The sequence below is a fragment of the Cupressus sempervirens genome, chromosome 7 (assembly GCF_028749045.1).
Source record: "Cupressus sempervirens isolate cs-2001-9-10 chromosome 7, ASM2874904v1, whole genome shotgun sequence".
NCBI classification, from domain to species: Eukaryota; Viridiplantae; Streptophyta; class Pinopsida; order Cupressales; family Cupressaceae; genus Cupressus; species Cupressus sempervirens.
In genome coordinates this window covers 11953346-11976053 of record NC_143124.1, presented here as the reverse complement: position 1 = coordinate 11976053, position 22708 = coordinate 11953346, and the positions used below count along the sequence as shown (strand labels likewise).

General features: G+C 34.6%; 1 pseudogene; it reads left to right on the top strand.

Moving 5' to 3' along the window:
* Nucleotides 1-1571: 1571 nt before the first annotated feature.
* The window catches only part of LOC149545160 (floricaula/leafy-like protein pseudogene), a 74140-nt pseudogene continuing 53003 nt past the window's right edge, over nt 1572-22708 (top strand).

Genomic DNA, 22708 nt, shown 5'->3' with positions numbered 1-22708 from the left:
AACTTAGCACAGAAGAAACATGGAATAAATTTTGGACTATCTTTGTTGACGCTAAACCTAGGAACATCCTAAATAGATTCGTTTTTCCTATATCATAACTCAGATCATGTTCTTCCAGCCATTCCTCCATCTCTAGATCTGATTTCGGAAATGTGTAAAAGTTAGAAAAGCAATAAAATGTGCAAACAAGAATGCAAAAACAGAGTACACAGATTTATTGTGGTTCAGCCAATAAGGCCTATGTCCACACTGAGCAGGAGAATATATTATTTAATCCAGAAGTACATCCAGAAGTTACAGTGAATACAATATATAAAAGAGCTCCAAGGGAGACTCTTGAATGTCAGCGGAAGAATTGAAGAGACAGAGTCTCTTGGAGGGAATAATGAAAAACGGTTGAGCTTCATATCCCCAACAATCTCCCACATGAAGATCAACCACTGTTTTAAAAGCCATTTCCCAGCTCCATGTGATGGTAATAAAATATCACCTTTCCCAATAATGTCACAAGCATTATTGTCACCCAAAACTTTCCCAAATTCACCTTCATGATAATTTGTGAACAACTCCGTGTGCGAGGAAGCATGAAAGGATGGCCCGGAATCAAGTACCCATGATTCTGAAATAGTATCACTTGCAGCAAGAACTAAAATCCCTGGTTCATCCTTCTCATAAGCTGTGTTAGCTTGACTGTCCCGCACCTTATCTTGTGTCCTTTTGAAAGCACAGCAATTTTTCTTTTGAGTGGCCTGGTTTGCCACAAAACCAGCACAATCCCCTTGCTTTCTTTCGAATCTGCCCTTTTTGCAGACTTCGATCTTCCTCTATTGTTGGAGTTTCTACCTCTTTGATGATTCCTTCCTCTATTGTTGATGCTTACTGCTGTTAAGGCTTCACTGGATGAGGGAACATCACTCTTTCTTCTCATGTCTTCACCAAGAAGAGTAGCTGCAACTTCATCAAAAACTAACTTTTTCTTGCCGGGAAGCGATGTGCTTATGGCTGTTACAACTCAATCCCAACTGGCTGGAAGAGAACATAACAATAAGACAGCTTTGTTTTCATCACTTAGTGGCATGCCCACTGAATTTGCTTGACTGATTAGAGTATTAAACTCATTGAGATGATTTGCTATATAACCACCATCGTTCATTTTGAGACTATAGAGTTTCTTCATGATGAAAACCTTGTTTGCAGCAGACGCCATTGCATAAATAGTTCTCAGCTTGTCCCAAACTGCCTTTGTTGTTGTTTCTATTGCAACATTAAAGAGCACATTTGCAGACAGTGAAAGAAGAATTGTTGCTCTTGCCTTCCTGTCCATTGTTTCCCAATCCTCATCAGACATCGTGTCTGGTTGCTTCCATTTCCCCTCTAAAGTAAGCACCAGATCTTGCTTAATTAATAACGACTCCATTTGCACCTTCCACAGGCTGAAATTTTTGCCTGTAAATTTCTGCACTTTAAGCTCCTCCATGATCCCAGAATTTCAACCCTGAATTCTGAACAGCAATATATTGCTCTGATACCAATTGTAAAAGTTAGAAAAGCAATAAAATGCGCAAACAAGAATGCAAAAACAGAGTACACAGATTTACTGTGGTTCGGCCAATAAAGCTTACGTCCACACTGAGCAGGAGAATATATTATTTAATCCAGAAGTACATCCACAAGTTACAGTGAATACAATATATAAGAGAGCTCCAGGGGAGACTCTTGAATGTCAGCAGAAGAATTGAAGAGACAGAGTCTCTTGGAGAGAATAATGAAAAACGGTTGAACTTCATATCCCCAACAAAAAGCACCCAAAATCTCAACAATAAAGTCCCATAATTACAATGCAAGGTTCTATTACAGTAACTATTTTCGAATATTGGACAATCTAATTATTCGCCTGAAGTGATTAATAGAAGTATGGAGAAGCTGTCTCATTTGTTGAACAAGAAACAGATATATTTCAAGAGATATATTTCATTATTAGCCTTGAAGTTGTCAATAGAATGAAGAATATTTTCAAAAGCCTTCTGTAGATGACGTGAAATTCAATTCTTGGAGATATGATTGTGTAAGTCTTCTTGTCGAGAGGAAGAGGACGAATGCAGTAAACGATATCCTAAAAGAGTTCGAATTGTAATACAATGAAATGATAGATACACAAGATGCTATTGTATTATCTTCTATAATACTTGAACATTACAAAATATTCTGAATTATAAATCGTCTGTAATACTTGAACTTTACCAAAGTACCTAAATTACAAAGAAGGAAAAAGAAACTAGTGTTCAAAAGGTGAATCTGTGAAACATAATTGATCCATCTGTGGTAGCGGGCTTGATCATCTACTTTGGAAAGGATGCATTCCTAGTGATAGATATAACTATGAAAGTTCAATTCCATAATTTGTCTATCCAATTTGTTGGTGTAGACTAGCAAACGACATACTGAATCTTATGACAATTATTTGGATATTGGTGGCATCAGAGGATTAACGATCTTTGAGATAGTGCTCTATATGAGAAGTGTTTTTGAATTTTTTGGATTTTTATTTTTTTCCTTTCTAATGCTGACAAGTTAAAGATCTGTGACATCCCTTAAGAATCATTTTTGAATAATTCAAGACTTTGTGGTGTAGGAATAAAACTTAAAGGTACACCTTTCTAAGGGTCACAAGACAGCTTCATGAAGCTTTGCTTGGTTCAGGTCTACCACTTTAAAAGCATTTTCTCAAAATATGTATTTCACCTATGTATTTAACATAGTTTTCTTTGTAAACCTTAAGGTCGGCTCCCTAAGATAAATTTGATATCTTTAGGATAAATGTATTAAGAGAGTGAGTGTTGGCATAATACATTTCATAACTACTCGCAATTAGCAGTTAGAATATCTTTGCACTATATATTGTATGGAATAGTCATTATTAAAATTAAAATTATTTTATCTTGATATCATAGATAGGGTGGTCAAATGCATCAAAAGGTAAATGTTTACTCAAAAGGAATACACATAAATATATTGGTGTAATATATATTTTTACTTTGATTTGAACATCTTCTCCTTCCCACATTTTCTCTTGTCCTTGGTCAATTTTAGACTTAGTGGTGACCTATTTTTTCATGATGCCTTAAACATCACACTCTAAGGCTTGATTCTTAGACTAAAAGGGTCAAATAATAAGACTTTATTTTCTTGCTAAGCTTAATTTTTTCTTAGTATGTCACATATATTTAAAAATAACTATTTTTTTCTTATAATTTACAATTTTGAAATCAAACCTTCTCACTACTTTCTTCATATAAATATTTATTTATTTCTCCCCTAGACAAAAGATATCCACCAATCGATCAAATGCAAGACAATTAGACCCATCTAAATTGTTAACAAGATCTCTAATTTTTAATTTTTAAAAATATAGTAAATAAATCTTTAGCCAACTGAAGAATCTATGGACTCTTGTAGCACACATCTATTAGACAAAGATTCTAAGCACATAATTATTTTTTCCTAAGAAGTGGAGAGACAATAATAATACAAACTCAACTTTGTGGGATAACTATTCATTGTATAGGAAAAGAGGGAGAAATATAGATAGAAATGATGTCCTTAGAGGAATTAAGAGTAGTAAGGAAAACTTCTTCTGTCATTTACTCAGGATAAGTCAAATTTGCTTGCCATGAAAATATGACACCAAATACTCAAAGAAATTGGCATCTCAAAGGTTTTATAGTAGTAAAACATTTGATGGTTAAAAACATCAGAAATCATCTCCTTCTATTGAGCTTCAGATGTAGGGACACTATTATCTCTAATAGCAGGAATTTGATCACAAATTTAGAGCTGTTGACTAGTATTATGAATTGAAGGAAACCTTAATTGACTTTCAAACCTAGATGTTTTCATTTGCATGTCACAACGATCCATATTTGGTCTTTTATAAGTAGATGAATCATAAGTAAGAGATCTTGCTAATTGGCCTCTTATTTCTAGTGAGGGATTGCACAACAACAAACAATTCAGATTCACTTGTTATAATAGTTTTAGGGATTCCAATATGAACCACCTTCACTAGTTTACATTCAGACTCATTAGGAAAGCTACTTGCAGAAAATGTCTTTCAAATGCTAATTTATAGGAGAAATATTTAAAAGATTATAAATATACTTTAGAACATTGGAAAAAACATACACACAAGATAAACACAAAAGATCCTTTTGGGGAATAACCCACCACCCAAAAATCCCCAAGAAATTGTGTATTATAGTAAACAATTTACATACAACAAACTTTGGTTTCTAGAAAGGCTCACAAGCTCAGATTGCCTTTGCAAATAGCCTAACTTTCACAGCTACAACCTCAACCTCTTTAGCCAAAAAAATCTTGCAAGTATTTATACACTCTACAATTCATTATGGAATATGGTGCATTAACTATCAAGAACAAAATGTTTGTAATCCCAATGGTTACCCATCCATTTGATAGTCACTCTTCTAGTTGGGAGTCCCTTTAGCATTGGTTCACTCCCTTCAGCCTCTAAAACCCCCTTCAACATCAAAGCCTTAGACACTCCCTTTGGCCCTCAGTCACTCATACCAACTTTGTCGTACCGCTTTAGCCTCATACTATCTTAAACATTGGGTGACACACTGTACAGTGTCTCAATGACTTCACTGTACCATTTCAACCTTTTCTTGCCATTGGGTGACTTACTGTACAATGTCTCAAATACGGTGGGCACACTGTAAAGTGGTCTCTCCATATGGTGAGCACTATATGTGCTTCAACAAACCAACAACCTCCCACTTAACGAAGCATGTATGCATATTCACAGAGTTACTCAACAAGGTCATGTCTACCATTCAAACTTAACCATGTCCAATTTCAACAGCTTCACATAGAAATTCAACAATCAACTCATAGCATCAAGAACCTAAAAAATATACTATCCATGTATCATGTCCTTCTACTTACACCTCCAAATATCTCACAATCCTCTTGTTGAAACCTTCAACTATTCCAAAAAACACATCTCTAATCACAAGAGATAACACCATCATCTCCATCTCTAAGTTTCCATAAGCACCCACAATTGATCATTCCATCCCAAATCCAAATGCAACATGAAGTATCTAAAAAATGATCAATGTACTCAAAACAAAGAAACTAAACCAAGATCAACATGTCAAAGTTCCAACCATAGTCTTAGGAACATAAACATGCCAACATGATCTAAACAATCTCAACCAGAGAAATTACATGCTTCATTTAAACATATCATAATATGTTAAATGAAAACATAAACCACACCATTATGGAAGACTCAATTGAGCCCTTAAGATGTCAACATCTTTAGTCACACGAAGATTAACATCTACAAACAGTACTTCAGCAAATGTGAAAAGATCCTTTTGCTACATCAAAATCTCGCACCTTCAAAATTTGCAATACTAATGTAGATTAGTTACTTTGTCATTGTCAACAACTCCCACTAAACCATGGTGTCAAGTTACACATGACATCTGCGTCACTACCAACAACTCCCACATTACAGTGGTGCCTAGTCACACATGGCATCATGAAAAACATCTTCCACACAAAGATTGAATTACTCTAACTAGTCACCATTAGATGATTGATTAGCCAAAGAAGCACTGCTTGCATCTTCATCATCACTTTGAGAAGACTCAGAATTAGAAGAACTCTCTATTTTCTTCTTCATCTTCTTCTCTTTGCAATCCTTTTGGATATGACCAACATACCCGTAGTTCCAACACTTCACTTTAGACTTCTTTCGAGAACATTCAAGCTTCATGTCCTTCTTTCTTTTGTCCTTCACTCTACCTTGAACGATGAGAGCTCCAAAGCCATGTCAAAAGATTTCCTCTACATCTCCTCTAATAGAAGAGAAATAACCACTTCATCCATTTTTAATTGGGTGCTAGTACTTCCAATGGCCATCACAAGATTATCCCATGAATCAGATAATGAGCATAACAGTAGCATGCAACACTCTTCTTCACTAATAGATACACCAACATATGTCAGTTGTGTAATCACCATATTGAATGTGTTTAAATGATCTTCCACGGCTGTTCCTTCATCCATCTTCAAAGAGTACAACTTCTTTCTTAGGAAGAGCTTATTTACCAAGGATTTTCCCTAATAAATATCTCTCAACTTCTTCCACAAAGAATGTGTAGTTTTCTCCTCATGAACATTCAATAGAATAAAATCCACAAGACATAGCCTAATCAGCCCTCTAGCATTTCAATCTACAAGATCTCAATCTTCTTACTTCATGCTTGAATACTTATTACTAGATTCAACAACCCACAGATCATGGTCAACTAATATATCTTCAACTTTAAGTTTCTACAACTCAAAGTTTTTGTCATTGAAATTTTCAATCTCTACTAGGTATGTGCAGGATCATGGTGTGCCAAAAAGTGGCGATGTGAAAAAAATAGAGTTTGAAGATGTCTAAAAGTGCTTCAAAATTCGCTCTGACTTTTTTTCACCTATCCAAGTACCAAACTTGGAGGGTAAGGCCGAGCCTTATCAGATATACAATTTGACATCAAATATCCGATAATTAGCGTAATCATATTATAACAATATAATTATTATAATTATTATACTATAATATAATAATAATGATATTATATCATAATAGCATAATATATTATTTAATATTATATAATATAATATTATAATAATTTTAATAATTATACTATAATATAATAATATTTAATACTATAATATATAGTAATGTAATGTAATGTATAAAATATAATATAATAATAATAAAGTAATATATTATAATATAATATATAATAAAAAAGTATAATATATTATAAATTATAATAATATAATATAATACATTATAATAATATAATATAATACTATTATTATTATATAATATAATAATATTATATTATAATAATATAATAATATATTATATTATAATAATATAATATAATATTTTATATTATAATATATAGTAATGTAATATAATATATATATAATATAATAAAAAAATATAAAATATAATATAATATATAATATAATATAATATAATATATAATATAATGTAATATATTATATATAAAATATAATATAATAATAAAAATGTAAGATATTATATGTTATAATTAATATATAATATTGCAAGCATATCAGATATTCGATACCTCCGCATAACATAAAATAAAAACACAGACCCACGGACCCTCTTATTACGTTAATTTGGGCCAGTATTACAAGAGCGATCAGATATACGATTCAAGATCGGATATCAGATATTAAGGCATTTTTTTTTTCGACTCATTTTTAACCTAAATTCAATAGATTTTAGGATGATTTTGTTTGTTTTAATTGAATCTAGGATTTTTTTTGAAAAAAAAGGTTAAAATTAAGGGTTTTTTTAATATATATTACGTTTTGCAATTCAATAGGAATGGTTGATCAGAATGATGACACTGAAGTAGGGAATAATATTCCTCGTAACCCCCCACCAAATGATCTAGTACCCCCACAAAACTATCCACCAAATGATCCTCTACCCCCTCAAAACCCTCCTCAAACCAAGGATTTGATAAATGAAAATCTCATCGAGTTGAGAGGTTTGCATAGAACATATAATAATGTACCAGCATTGGCTCCTATGTTATCCATGTTAAACACCATAGTGGATAACATTGAAACCCTTATGAACTAACAAAATGCTGCTCTTCATTGGTGTGATGAAATGCACAAGATGTTTGATGATGGTTTGGATTATGATGAGGTTGTAGCCCTCAACATAACCAAAAATAATTTGGCTAGCCTTTTTGCGAACCTAAAAATGGGTTTACCAGTCGACCCAAAAAAATCCAAACTATCGATTAAATGGTGAACAAATGACACCATACATGAAAATTTTTGGGATTGTTGGTGGATGGTCTTTGATATCCCTCCACATGGAAATTTAGACATACCATTTTATTTCCTTAGAAAATTATATGCAGAATTTGTGTTGAAACTTAAAGTGACCTATTGGAGCATGAAGCCCAACATGGGCTTAGGACTAGGAGCTCCTTAGGATAGACCCTCTTCCCAGCGAAAGAATGCTGGCACTTTGTCCCCCCCATTGATATCTCCCCCCCTCCTCGAGTGCAGCATCCAGATATTATGAGAGAAGCTCTCAGACCATTAGAGCCATTCATAGGTTGAGTAGCCTAATGATATCTCAAGCTAGATTAGTCCTACCTCCTCATGTTGATGATGGTAGTGCCAGTTCATTATCAACTAGCTCATCACACATTTGTGTGCCTCACACTTGCATTACATGCAAGAATATTTTCTTGGGTCCCATAGGTGATCTTCTTGAGTATAATTTTGTATTAGATGAGGATACACCAGACACGCATAGAGGCTACAAACCCTGATGTAAGAGAGGAGGGGAATGCAGAGGCATGGACTCCTTCAGTGTCAATACGTGTATATATTTTTTGTTATGACATATGTGATTTAAAGTTAATTTTTATAATAGAGTAATTTTAATTTTTAAGCCATATTGACTTTTATATGTTGTGATCTTCATTCATGTTTAGTTGATGACTGAGGAGGAGCTCAGATAGATTGATGATGCCATGCTCTTGACCATTTCATTTGGCCTTGAGACATCTACGGTACATTATGTTGTGTTTGCATTTTTTTTTCTATTTGATATTGTAGCAAAAATGGTTGCTAATCTTTCTTTTATCTTGCAGGTACCACTTGTCTCAAGGGGACAAAGTGTGAGGAGTGAGCCAACATGCATTGACAAAGGAAAGGTAATTAGGTGCTTTCTATTTGATTAAATATCGATGCATTCTTGTAAAATGTTTGTGGTAATCCCTTTTAATTACATTCTTTATTGTATATAGGGCGTGGCTACTAGCGATGAGCCTATACAGATTTCGCATCGTAGACCATCAGGGATTTCTATTCACACTAAGAGCCCCATTGTATGTATAAGTATCATTTTTTTTTTTATTATCCTTATCTTCATAAATAAATTCAAAACTAATTTTCATGATATTAACAATTACTATTTTGTATCTCATAGGAGACTCCTAGTGCACATGAGGTCCGACAGGAGAGTTATGTAGATTTGATGATCAGCCACTCTCTCCTAAGGAGGAGCCTACAATAGTAAGTTTTAGTTTGAATTCATGATTAAATATGTTATAAATTTAGCATGCTATGAATTATAATGTTATAGTTTCAATTGTAGATTCATCTGACAAACGTATTTGAACATATACAACCCACAATCAGAGGGGTACAAACATTGTCGAGGGCATATGAGAGGACTCCTGATCGATGTAGGAGGTCGATGAGAGAGGTATTTATTATGAAATTTTGACAGTATAAATCTTAATTACAAAAAAATCATTATGCATTTGAGTAATTCAATGTTAGATACAAAGAACCATATAAATTTAGTAGTCTAACTTTGGGTTTTCCTTTTTTGTTTATGTAGGAGGCATCCGATCCACCTGTGTGTAGTGAAGAGGCCACATTTTGATCATCCACCAGCACCCTAGGATAGTATAGTTGTCGTAGGATGCATCATGAGACATTTTGAGTTGGCATATGCCACATTGTATACAGAAACATTGATATTATACACATTATGATGGCATGATCAGCCACATTTTGTCTATGGATCTATGTATTTTGATATATATTTGAGTAAAAAAATTTCTATGGATACATGTATTTTGATATATATATTTTTCATTTATGTGCACAATGATATACATATTTATTTAGTATCTAGTATTGTTCAATTTATCGTGGATCATGTGTATTGTTCATGTTTATGGAATATCATTAATTTTGATTATGTTTTTTATATTCAATTCAAATGCAATAATTTTTTAATAACATTTTAACAACCTTTATTATCAAATTTGGATGCAATGTATAATTTGAAGTGCTATCATGACATAAACACACTTGTTAACCTCCTACACAAGGTTTAGATAACCCCAAATCTGATTTTAAACTCCACCTTCAACCTTGAAACTAACTCTTGGCTTCAAATCTAATCTCAACACAGTTAAGGACTCCACTCCTCAACCATGGATTCTATTCCCAACTACCAGGTCATTCATAGATTCATAATCTTTGATAACTAGCACTTCACTTTGTTACTATCCTCATACTACAACTTTTCAATTTCAACATAACTTCCAAATATCTCAACTTAAGAGACTTAATTGGATAGTTCACCGATAGCCCTCACAAGCTCCAAGTTATTTTAAGCCTCAACATCACCATCCTATAGCATTCAATAGTTCATCAATAGCCCTCATGAGCTCTGAGTTATGACCCTCGAAAGATTGACCTGAAAATGCACTTAGAGCACCTTGGAGACTCCTTGGTACGAGGTGGTCATGAACGATGGATGGTCTCTATGGCCAAAATAAGTGTGTGACTAGGGTTCACCAACCCACCCAGAGCTAATGGCGTTGACAATTCGATGCCAAGATCAGTGGTTTCAAAGTTATGTTGTGGCGCACCTATGAACTGAGGCACACTGCGAGTTTTGGCATCGAGCAAGATCGTTGTGCCGAATCCAAATGAAATGTGATCTTTTGAAAATGAGATATGTTATTTTAAGCCTCAACATCATCGTCCTGTAGCATTTTGTAGTTCATCAATAGCCCTCACGAGCTTTGAGTTATGACTCTCGAAAGATCGACCTCAAAATGCACTTAGAGCACCTTGGAGACTCCTCGGTATGGGGTGGCCACAGATGATGGATGGTCTTCATCGCTTGAAAAATGGTTTGACTAGGGTTCACTCGCCCACCTAGAGCTAATGGAACTGACGATTTGATGCCAAGATCAGCGGTTTTAAAGTTACGCTATGGTGTACTTATGAACTAAGGCACACTACAAGTTTTGGCATCAAGCAAGATCACTATGTCTAATCCAAATAGAATGTGATCTCTCAAAAATGAGATAGGTTATTTAGGCCTCAGCATCACTGTCCTGTAGCATTTGACAGTTCATTGATAGCTCTCACGAGCTCTGAGTTATGATCCTCAGAAGATCAACCTCAAAATGCACTTAAAGCACCTTGGAGACTCTTCGGTACAAGGTGGCCATGAACGATGGATAGTCTCTGTGGCCAAACTAAGGGTGTGATGAGGGTTCACCCACCCACCCAAAGCTAATGGCACTGATGATTCGATGCCAAGATTAGCAGTTTCAAAGTAACATTGTGGTGCACCTATGAACTAAGGCACACTGAGTTTTGGCATCGAGCAAGTTCGCTGTGCCGAATCCAAAAAGAATGTGATCTCTCAAAAATGAGATAGGTTATTTTAGGCATTAGCATCACCATCTTGTAGCATTTGATAGTTCATTGAAAGCCCTCATGAGCTCTGAGTTATGACCCTTAGAAGATCGACCTCAAAATGCACTTAGAGCACCTTGCAGACTCTTTGATACAGGGTGGCCACGGATGATGGATGATCTCTATGGCAAGAAAAAGGGTATCACTAGGGTTCACCTACCCACCTAGAGCTAATGGCACTAATGATTCAATGCCAAGATCACCAGTTTCAATGTTACGCTGTGGTGCACCTATGAACTGAGGCACACTACAAATTTTGGCATCGAGTGAGATCGCTATGCCGAATCCAAATGGAATGTGATCTCTCAAAAATGAGATAGTTTATTTTAGGCCTCAACATCACCATCTTGAAGCATTTTACAATTCATCAATAGCCCTTACGAGCTCTGAGTTATGAGCCTTGAAAGATCGACCTCAAAACACACTTAGAGCACCTTGGAGACTCCTCAGTATAGGGTGGCCGTGGATGATGGATGGTCTCTGTTGCCTAAACAAGGGTCTAAAAAGGGTTCACCCACCCACTTGGAGCTAATGGCACTGACAATTTGATGCCAAGATTAGCGGTTTCAAAGTTATGCTATGGTGCACCTATGAACTGAGGCACACTGCAAGTTTTGGCATCAAGTGAGATCACTGTGCCAAATCCAAATAGAATGTGATTTGTTGAAAATGAGATAGGTTATTTTAGGCCTCAACATCACCATATTGTAGCATTCAATAGTTCATCAATAGCCCTCACGAACTCCGATTTATGACCCCCGAAAGATTGATCTCAAAATGCACTTAGAGCACCTTGGAGACTCCTCGGTACCAGGTGGCCATGAGTGATGGATGGTCTTTGTGGCTAGAGAAAGGATGTGACTAGGGTTCACCCACCCACTCGGAGCTAATGGCGCTAACAATTTGATGCCAAGATTAGTGGTTTCAAAGTTACACTGTGGTGCACCTATGAATTGAGGCACACTGCGAGTTTTGGCATTGAGCAAGATCACTGTGCTAAATCCAAATAGAATGTGATCTCTCAAAAATGAGATATGTTATTTTAGGTATTAGCATCACCATCCTGTAGCATTTGAAAATTCATCGATAGCCCTCAGGAGCTCTGAGTTATGACCCTCAGAAGATCGACCTTGAAACACACTTAGAGCACCTTGGAGACTCCTCAATACGGGGTGGCCATGGATAATGGATGGTCTCTGTGGCCAGAAAAAAGGTGTCACTAGGGTTCACCCACCTACTCAGAGCTAATGGTACTGATGAATTGATGCCAAGATCAGCGATTTCAAAGTTACGCTCTGGTGCACCTATGAACTGAGGCACACTATAAGTCCTGGCATTGAGAAAGATCATTGTGCTGAATCCAAACAGAATATGATCTTTCAAAAATGACATAGGTTATTTTAGGTCTCTGCATCATCATCATGTAGCATTTGATAGTTTATTGATAGCCCTCACGAGCTCTAAGTTATGACCCTCAAAAGATCGACCTCAAAATGCACTTAGAGCACCTTCGAGACTCCTCAGTATGGAGTGGCTATGGATGATGGATAGTCTCCATGGTCAGAACAAGGATGTCATTAGGGTTCACCCACCCACTCATAGCTAATGGCACTGACAATTCAAATAGTTCTAGCCATTAGGAGTTAGATTTTGAAAAGTTGTCAAGAAAATTACAAAAGATTTTTGTAGTTTTTGTGCTAAGACAAGTTTCATTGCAAATTTGTTTGCAAATGGACTCTACAAACTCCTAGGGACCCTAATAATGTTCTAAAAATCTAGACTTACCTAAAAAACATGGAATTTACCAAAAATCCACTTCATTGGACCAATTGATGACCAAGGCTTATAGTTGCACCATGGGGTCTTGTGTCTATTACAAATGTGGATGGTCACAGGGAGATCATTAGATCTATCCCTAGACCTTATTACATCAAGAAAAGAAAAATGATTAGGTGCTTTGCACTAGTGTTCCATGTATTGATGTGATAAAAAAGTGCATAGAATGGATAGTGATTGTGCATACCTCATGTATGCATTACTTGATTTATTTATTTTTGATGAGATGTGGTTGGTATGTAATTGATTAACAAGCTTTCTTAGCATGAGAATTTTTGGATAACCAATCCATTTTCCTACTAATTCAAATGGGTGTGCCTAAGGGCTCACCATGTTTGGGTGATATTGAATCCACACAGAAATCACTTGCTCTTTTCAAGATGCTAAAGGGTGTATGCAAAGGGACTAGCATCCTTTAATATTATAGAATTTCATTTTTGTGCATTTTTATGGATATTCATTTGGAAACATGTCATGCATTCTTGAAAATTATTTTTATTAGGTGTAGTAGGTATGTGGATGATCAACAACCCTATATTTCATTAATGTTATTGGATGAAGAACCAATTTTCCTCTCAGTTGGAAGGGTGGGCATAAGGGTTCAACACTAATGGGTGATGTTGAACCACTTGTAATGACTAGTTCATTTGGGGAGGCTTGAGACTGCATGCAAAGGGATTCTTGTCAATTTTACTCTTGTTTCAAGGGATGGGCCTAAGAGCTCAATATGTTTTGGTGATGTTAAATCACCATATTAATAAATAGCTCATTTGGAGATGGTAGCTAACCAAATTTTAGAAGATTATTTTTATAGTATTGTAAAAGTTTTTTGTGAGAACCTTGTTACTAAAAATTTAGAGTATATACAATTTTCCTAATGATTCTAAGCATGGTAACCAATGGAGGAAGAGTTGGCATGGTGTAAAAATGCATGGTAACCATGATGAACCAACAAAAAGGAGAAACACTATGAACCATGATGGACTTGAACATGAAGATGATTATGGAGAGGATCAAATGCAACATGTTGCTTCAGTCCCAAATGTTGACAATATACAAGGGTTTGACTTTGACAATATACAAGATCACATTATTAGAATAAAATAATAAGTAAAATATACAATTGAAACCTCACACCATAAAAAATAATGAAATGCATTAATAAGGCTTGTAGTAAAAGGCTTACACAATATTAGCATCATAAAATCACTTTTTGTTTCAATGGCTCATTGTGAATGAGTATTCAAACTTATTGACACCTTCCCCAAATTGTTTTTTAAGAAATTAAGTATTCTAATTGTTCATCTGTAATTTCTAGATTTTATTATTTGATTAGTTTGATAAAAATAGTTTTAATAATCATAATGTCAGCTCTATGTCAAATAAGAAAAAAGCCAAACTTGTAATAAGCTATCATCAAGAAATTATTTTTCATATGGTTATAAATGCTCTTAAAATTGTCCTTATAGCCTTGTATCACATGCAAATATGATTTGCAAGAACTTGTTCAATATCTTCCTCTTATAATTCCTTCCAAAGAACCTACCAAAATACAAATTAGAATGTGCAACTAATTCAACCTATCTTTTTCATTATTACAAAAATCATATACAAAAAAAGTTCACATTTTACATCATAAATCTTAAGAATTCTCTCCAACACCACCCCTGCCCAACTCTTCATGATGTACCTACATTCCAATATCATAAAAAAATTAGTAACTTATTGTATTAAACAAGATAATCATCAGTTCATTGAATCATTATGAAGAAAATAACATAAGAAGTAAATATACCTAGTCGAGTGTTCCAATAGGGTCCTTTCTCTGTTTTAGGGTCTCCAACAGGGCTTCATGATCAGCATTAGTAATAGTATGAAGTTCTTTTACTTTTGGCCTTCCTTGATTCTTCAACAACTTTACATTTGTTGCTATAATAAGATGTGAATATATGAGAATTATTTTGTGCTTCTGATAGTCTTCAAATTTAGGAATTCCATTCCTTCTAAGCATGTATGTCTGTAGCCATGTTCCAATGACAATCACTAAACTAGTAGGATATGTGAATCCATCATCATTTGGGATCGGTTGTGGAAGTTTTTGTTTACCTCTTACACAATGTGCTAACCAATAATCAGATTTGTCATCAATCCCCTGTGGTACAACCAATGCAAAGACATGTCATGGCTGAAGTAGATCTGATAGATGGTTATGCTCAAGTGAACTTTCCATGTCATCCTTTATGATAGAGGGTATGATAGACAATGGAGTAAGATAATGTGGAGCCCATGTGTCCACCCACTCACTTGACTCACAGTGATCCCAATCACACTAAAAACAACTAGAACAAAAGCAAGCTACCTGTCATGTCCAAATGGTCCATGTACTAGAATCAGAGCTCCAGAATGAATGAATTTTTGATGAGTCTCTCACTATAGCACAATCTGATCTATTAGCTATGGACCCTTCCTCAACCAACCAAAAGAAACTGCATACCACTGAATCAAAAGTCCCCCCTATGATAATGCTAAACTACACCAATCGACAATGCTATGAGCATCAAGAAGCTCTGCTGCTGAAATCTTTAGTTGCTCCTTAACTAGAGCTCTATTCACACATGCCCCTTCTCCATCATGTTCCCTTTTTCTATGCCTGGACTCAAAAAAACTCCAAATATGAGGCACTCCTCTCTTTATGTGCATCCTACACAACCAATAAAACATGCGAGCATTCTTGAATTGACCTGTACAGTTATCTGAGCAAATGATATGTCTATCCATAGCAATTGCATGCTCATGTAAGAAATCAAAATAATTCTTGAAACAATGTTGCACAAACTCGTGAGAGTGAGATCTATCATCACTCATATAAAAATGATACTCTCTAATAATCTTCCAATTATCTTTTGCACTATCAAGGGCATGTCTATATGTTATGTGAACAAAAATAGCAATCTAAATGGAGTTGTAATACTAAGATTGTGTCTCATTTTGAGGTTGCAATGTGTAGTTCTTAGCAAAATCAACAACTAATATAATAGTGCCAATGGAAAAATTCTCCTTACATATTCTAAATTGTTGATCCAACCACTGAGACCTATGACTATGTATTGCATACTTGTAAAAAAGATTTGTCTTGAAATCTAAAATAAAACTAGCCACATTGATATCTTTTCCAACCAATTCACATCTAGAGCTCTCACCCCCACTCTTCAATGTGTATTTCACCGTTTCATATACCTTTTTTTTCACTATTGTCTTTCCAAGATCTTGTTCACACGCCTCATGGAAACATGTTTCAAACTTGGATAAGCCACCACATTCTAAACACTTCTTATTCAAGCAAGAATTTCTATAAAAGAAACAACCATCAACTCTACGACATAAAAGTTGATCTATCAAGTCTCTTGATGATTTTGGAAGCCCGCTAGCACCACAATCCTCCAACATTTCTCTATTGTTCAAAGTAGAATGGATGGAGCATAAAAGTTCATGGTGCATAGAAAACTCAACATGATATTTGCAACAACATGTATTTTGAATTTTGAGTGGCACACAATAAAATGGCTTCAAAGATTCAAAATCCCTTTGTGATATATAAAGACTTGGATGACTCTCTCTAAATTGTTTGAACAACATAGTTTGACTTACCTCGAAATAGTGTTTAGGATGTGGCGTGCGATCTCTAATGCCAATTCTCAACTTTAACACGTCTTTAGCATTGGGTGATACTCATGAGCTAGAGTGCTAAAATTGTGTAATTTCTTCCTTCACATCATCGAATAGCTTCTTATCAAAATGTGGAAGTCTCCCACAAAATGCCCATGTTTCATTTTGAAGAGGATCATCAATTTTCTCTCGCCGACTAAGTGCTCTTCTCAAAGTAATATGATATAGATTCAAATCAATACAAGTTTTTCTCATATATCTACCCTTTCTCAAATGATGACTTACCAAAGAGGTTGTAATAACCCTTTGAGCAGTGTTGTTATCCTTCTCCCTGCTATTTTTCCTAATGCTATTGAGAGCACTGAAAATATTCTTCACAATAATGGCATTTCTTTCCAACTTTTCATTGACATGAATCTTCAATTTGGAAAGCATAGGTCTCATCTTTTGCGTCTTTAATAAGTGCATGAAAAGATGACATTGCTCTACCACTATCTTGTTGCTGAAAAACATCTTATATAGTCTTGAAGCCCATAACCAAATGGTTCTTTCTGATTTTTTCCCTTCCAAACTTGTAATAATCATTTCATCAATTTCAATTATCCATTTTGGTGTTTTAGAACCTTAATGTCAATTATAATTACGAGATATGTAAAGTTCTTGTGCATTAGGTTCTTGTGCATTGTCATGTTCGACATGGTCAATTATGCAATTTGTATTATGACATGGTAGCATTTCGTCCTCAAAATTTTCATTTTTTAAATTTTCAATTTCGACATTATTGTTTTCAATAGGTACATTTTCATTCCCCAACTATACATATTCATTATCTGACTCTATGATTTCACCTTTGACTAATTCATCATCAACTTGACTAATATTTAACATACCTTGTCTTTTTCTTCGGTGTTCCATTTTGTCCCTTTCCTTATATGCCACAATGTCTTCATTGGATACCTTCCTTTTGCGTTTAGCCTTTCGACGACTGCTGCTCCCCATTCAGATGACAATATCAGACACCTAGGGTTATATTTTCAAACTTTTTTTGAATTGTTGGGCCCCAAAACATGACTTTTGGTAAAAGCAATGAAAAAATATATCAAAAAATGATGTTGTCGGGTCTGCAGGGATAGGCAATATGTTGGAAAATGATGCTAGTAATATCGAATATCCGATTTGAAATTGGATATCTGATATGCTCACAAAAATATTTTGGAGGGAAACCCGAATATGTGAGTTATAGTTTGTCACTTTTCAATTATTTGAGTTAAATTACTATATATATATATATATATATATATAATATAACGTAACGTAAAGATATAACATATAATCTATTAATATATAATAATATATCATGTTATTCTTATTATAATCTATAAATATAATATATATTATTATTTTTTCCTATATTTTTATTAAATATAATAATGTAATATATTATATTATATTATATTATATATATGTGTGTGTGTGTGTGTGTTATATTAATATGTGTGTTTGTGTGTGTGTTATTAATATATATTATTATTATTATTATCTATAAATATAATATACATATGTCGAAGGGGGTAATGGGGTGACCTATGACCCCCTTCGGGACCTCTAGGGACATATTAGAATGCTTCTTACGGGTCGAAGGGGGTCATAAGGTGACCTATGACCCCCTTAGACCCATTACATGAGGACATATGTCCCTAGGGGTCCTAGGACCCCTAGGGACATATTAGAATCCTTCCTAGGGGTTGAAGGGGGTCATAGGTTGACCTATGACCCCCTTCGACCCATTACATGATGACATATGTCCCTAGGGGTCCTAGGACCTATAGGGACATATTAGAATCCTTCCTATGGATCAAAGGGGGTCATAGGTCCCTTTGACCCATTACATTATGACATATGTTAGAATGCTTCCTATGGGTCGAAGGGGGTCATAGGTTGACCTATGACCCCCTTCGACCCATTACATGATGACGTATGTCCCTAGTGGTCCTAAGACCCCTAGGGACATGTTAGAATCCTTCATATGGGTCAAAGGGGGTCATGGGGTGACCTATAACCCCCTTTGACCCATTACATGATGACATATGTCCCTAGGGGTCCTAGGATCCCTAGGGACATATTAGAATGCTTCTTATGGGTCGAAGGGGGTCATAGGGTGACCTATGACCCCCTTCGACCCATTACATGAGGACATATGTCCCTAGGGGTCCTAGGACCCCTACGGACATATTAGAATCCTTCCTAGGGGTTGAAGAGGGTCATAGGTTGACCTATGAGCCCCTTTGACCTATTACATGATGACATATGTCCCTAGGGGTTGTAGGACCCCTAGGGACATATTAGAATCCTTCCTATGGTTCGAAGGGCATCATAGGTTGACCTATGACCCCCTTCGATCCACATGATAACATATGTTAGAATCCTTCCTATGGGTACTTTGACCCATTACATGATGACATATGTCCTTAGGGGTCCTAGGACCCCTAGGGACATTATAATGCTTCATATGGGTTGAAGGGGGTGATAGGTTGACCTATGACCCCCTTCGACCCATTTCATGATGACATATGTCCCTAAGGGTCCTAGGACCCCCATGGACATATTAGAATCATTCATATCAGTCGAAGGGGGTCATAGGGTGACCTATGACCCCCTATGAACCCCTTCGACCCATTACATGATGACATATGTCCCTAGGGGTCCTAAGACCCCTAGGGACATATTAGAATGTTTTGTATGGGTCAAAGGGGGTCATAGGTTGACCTATGACCCCCTTCGACTCATTACATGATGACATATGTCCCGAGGGGTCCTATGACCCCTGGGGACATATTAGAATGCTTCATATGGGTCGAAGGGACAATATTATATTTAATAATTATATTATATTGTATATTTTAATATAATAATAATATATTATTAGATTATATAACAATAATAGTCATATATGTTACTAGATTATAGATTTAATAATAATAATAACAATATATTTTATTATATAGAATAATTCTTTCATATAATACTACTATATATATTTAATAGTAATAATATATCATATATATCACTATATTATATTTAGAAATATATTATATTTAATAATGATAATCATACATATTACTATAATGTAATAATAATTATAATTATAATATTAATGTTCACACATTCACGAAATATATTTTCCTTTAAAATTGTCTAAAGTTATTCTCTTAAATTTCAAAAATGAGTTTGAAATTATAGTGGCTAGTTGGATATCTAATTTGAAATTGGATATCCGATCAGAAATTGGATATCCAATTAGTCCATGTATTTACCAAGCCTACTCGGTCAACCCAAAAAATGTGTTTGGGGAGGGTTTCAATGACACTCAGACTTCGGGTAGCCATATGACAATGTTATTTTGATCGAAATTGACTTAAATGAAAAGGGTTTTTTAATATCACTCTCAAGATTCCATCGATATAATTACTGACAAATTATAAGTTCGATAAGTATCTATTAGTTAATTTTCAATGAAGATTATTGTAAAGTGTTGATTGACATACTAATTGAAAAATAACTATAACTTTCAAATGGTATAACATTTTTTAAATCTAAAAGTTCCATCACATTCTATGCTTTTCCTAGTATAAGAAAAATAATTTAAAAAATTAAATTTGGTAAAATTTTCTATTAGTTAAGGTGGTTAGACACAGGAGTTTTTTTTTTCAAAAAAGTTTTGGTAGAAAATTCATATTTAATTATTTATTTGGAATAAAAATACTGAAAAATATGTGTCACATCTGGACATGAGTCTACTTTTTATATTTATAATTATATTTAAAAAATATTATCATTTGATTTTGATTAAGGAGTTCAGACATACACCTACTTTTTATTTTCACCCTGAAATTTTCATAGTACTACAGTAAAATCCAAACTTTTGACCAATCAATTATTTTTTTCTCTTGATAAGGCCTAGTAGTTTAGAAACTACATTCAATTTCCTATAGATTATTTTCTTACAAATTTTTGATATAAAGTCCATAACCACTTTAAAATTATGTGTCAAGTTGACATAACCCTGATTTGTTGATTTTTCACTGCCACTTAAGGCCATAGTTTAGTACATCATGATCTTGCACATACCCATATAAATTAGTATGAACTAATTCAAGTATTTGTTTTGAAGTATAAGTCTTACTTTTAAAACTTGATTTATTCATCGTACCTAACTGACATTGTTTACATATTACATTTTCTAGTTTCTTCAATTTTGGCAAACCTTTGACTCTCTTCATCTTACTGATACTGACCAAATTTTCAAAGTTAACATGACATAGCCTCTTGTGCCATAGCCACACATCATCAAATTGTACCACTAGACAAGTATCATCATTCATATCAAGATAGAAAAGACTACCTCTAGTCTGATCACCATTGCCAATTAGTTCTCCATTAGCATCATAAATCTTGGCTTTTCTATTTCCAAATTCAACCTTACAACCAACACTAGTCAATTGAGATACAATCAAAAAATTGTAATTCATTCCTTCCACACAATAAGCATTTTACAAATGATCTTATCTATCAATTTAATTGATCCTTTTCCTTTGATAAGACATAGTGCATCATTCCCAAATCTAACACTATTTCCATCATAATGCACAAGGTAATTGAACTACTTTTATCTCTAGTCATGTGATTGGAAAATCTATTGTTAATGATCCATCTGTCACTCTTGTTCACATAAGATACAAGCGTAGTTGTCTCATCTTCATTAGATTTATCTTTCATTCCAACATAGACAACTTCCTCCTCATGGTCATCAAATTCTTCATTTGATTCTTCTCTAGTAATGTAGTAGGACTTCTTTCCTTTATCTTTTTAATCTTTGTTGTTCTCATCTCTTCTACTTTTGAATTTGTCTCCACTTTTATTGTTCTTCTTCTCTGGACATCTAGTAGCAATATGACCAACTTCATTGCAATTAAAACATATGATAGGCATCTTACCTCTGTATTTCCCTTTCCCTTTGTGAAATTTCCTAACCAACAGTGTTTCAAGTTGATCAAGATTTTCCTCATCTATATAATTGTTAGTGGAAACATGTTTTTTGCTTCTCTTTTTCTTTTCACTAGGTTCTTTCGGTGACAACTTAGCTTTAAAAGTAGATTCAACATTCTCAGATTTGAAATTATCATAATTGGAGAGTTCAAAAGTAGTAAGCCTACCTACCAAACCTTTAAGAGCCAGGTCTTTTCTAGGTACACATCTCAACTCTTGTATGGAAGAAACTCTAATAACATAAATGGGCAGAAGTATCCTCAATACTTTGCTCAATATAGTATCATCATCAATCTTACTAGTAGATCCTCTTATAGCATTTACAACTTCTTTTATTCTAAAATAGTATTGAACAATGTTATCACCTTTTTCTAGTCTCATATCATCGAACTTACCTTTGACACTTTCATATTTGGCTCTCAAAACATTTTTATCTCCATAGATGGTCTAAAGAGTATCCCATATCTTCTTTATAGTGTCAAAACCCTTGATGTCATCAAACTCTAAGTAACTTAGGGTAGTTGCAATCTCCAACATTGCCTAATTGTGTTATTTCTTCTTTTTTAGATCTGCAGTAGTGAGGGCTCCAATAGGGTCAATATGTTCAACATAAATGGTAGTCTGTGCATGATCTCCAAGTCCTCCTAGGTGTAATTTCATCAAACTTTTCCATGCAATAAAGTTATCCTTGTTAAGATTGGGTACCTCCCTCTTAGGTATTTTGGTCTTTGACTTATAGTACCTTGAAACTATCTCTCACAAGCAACCAATGCTT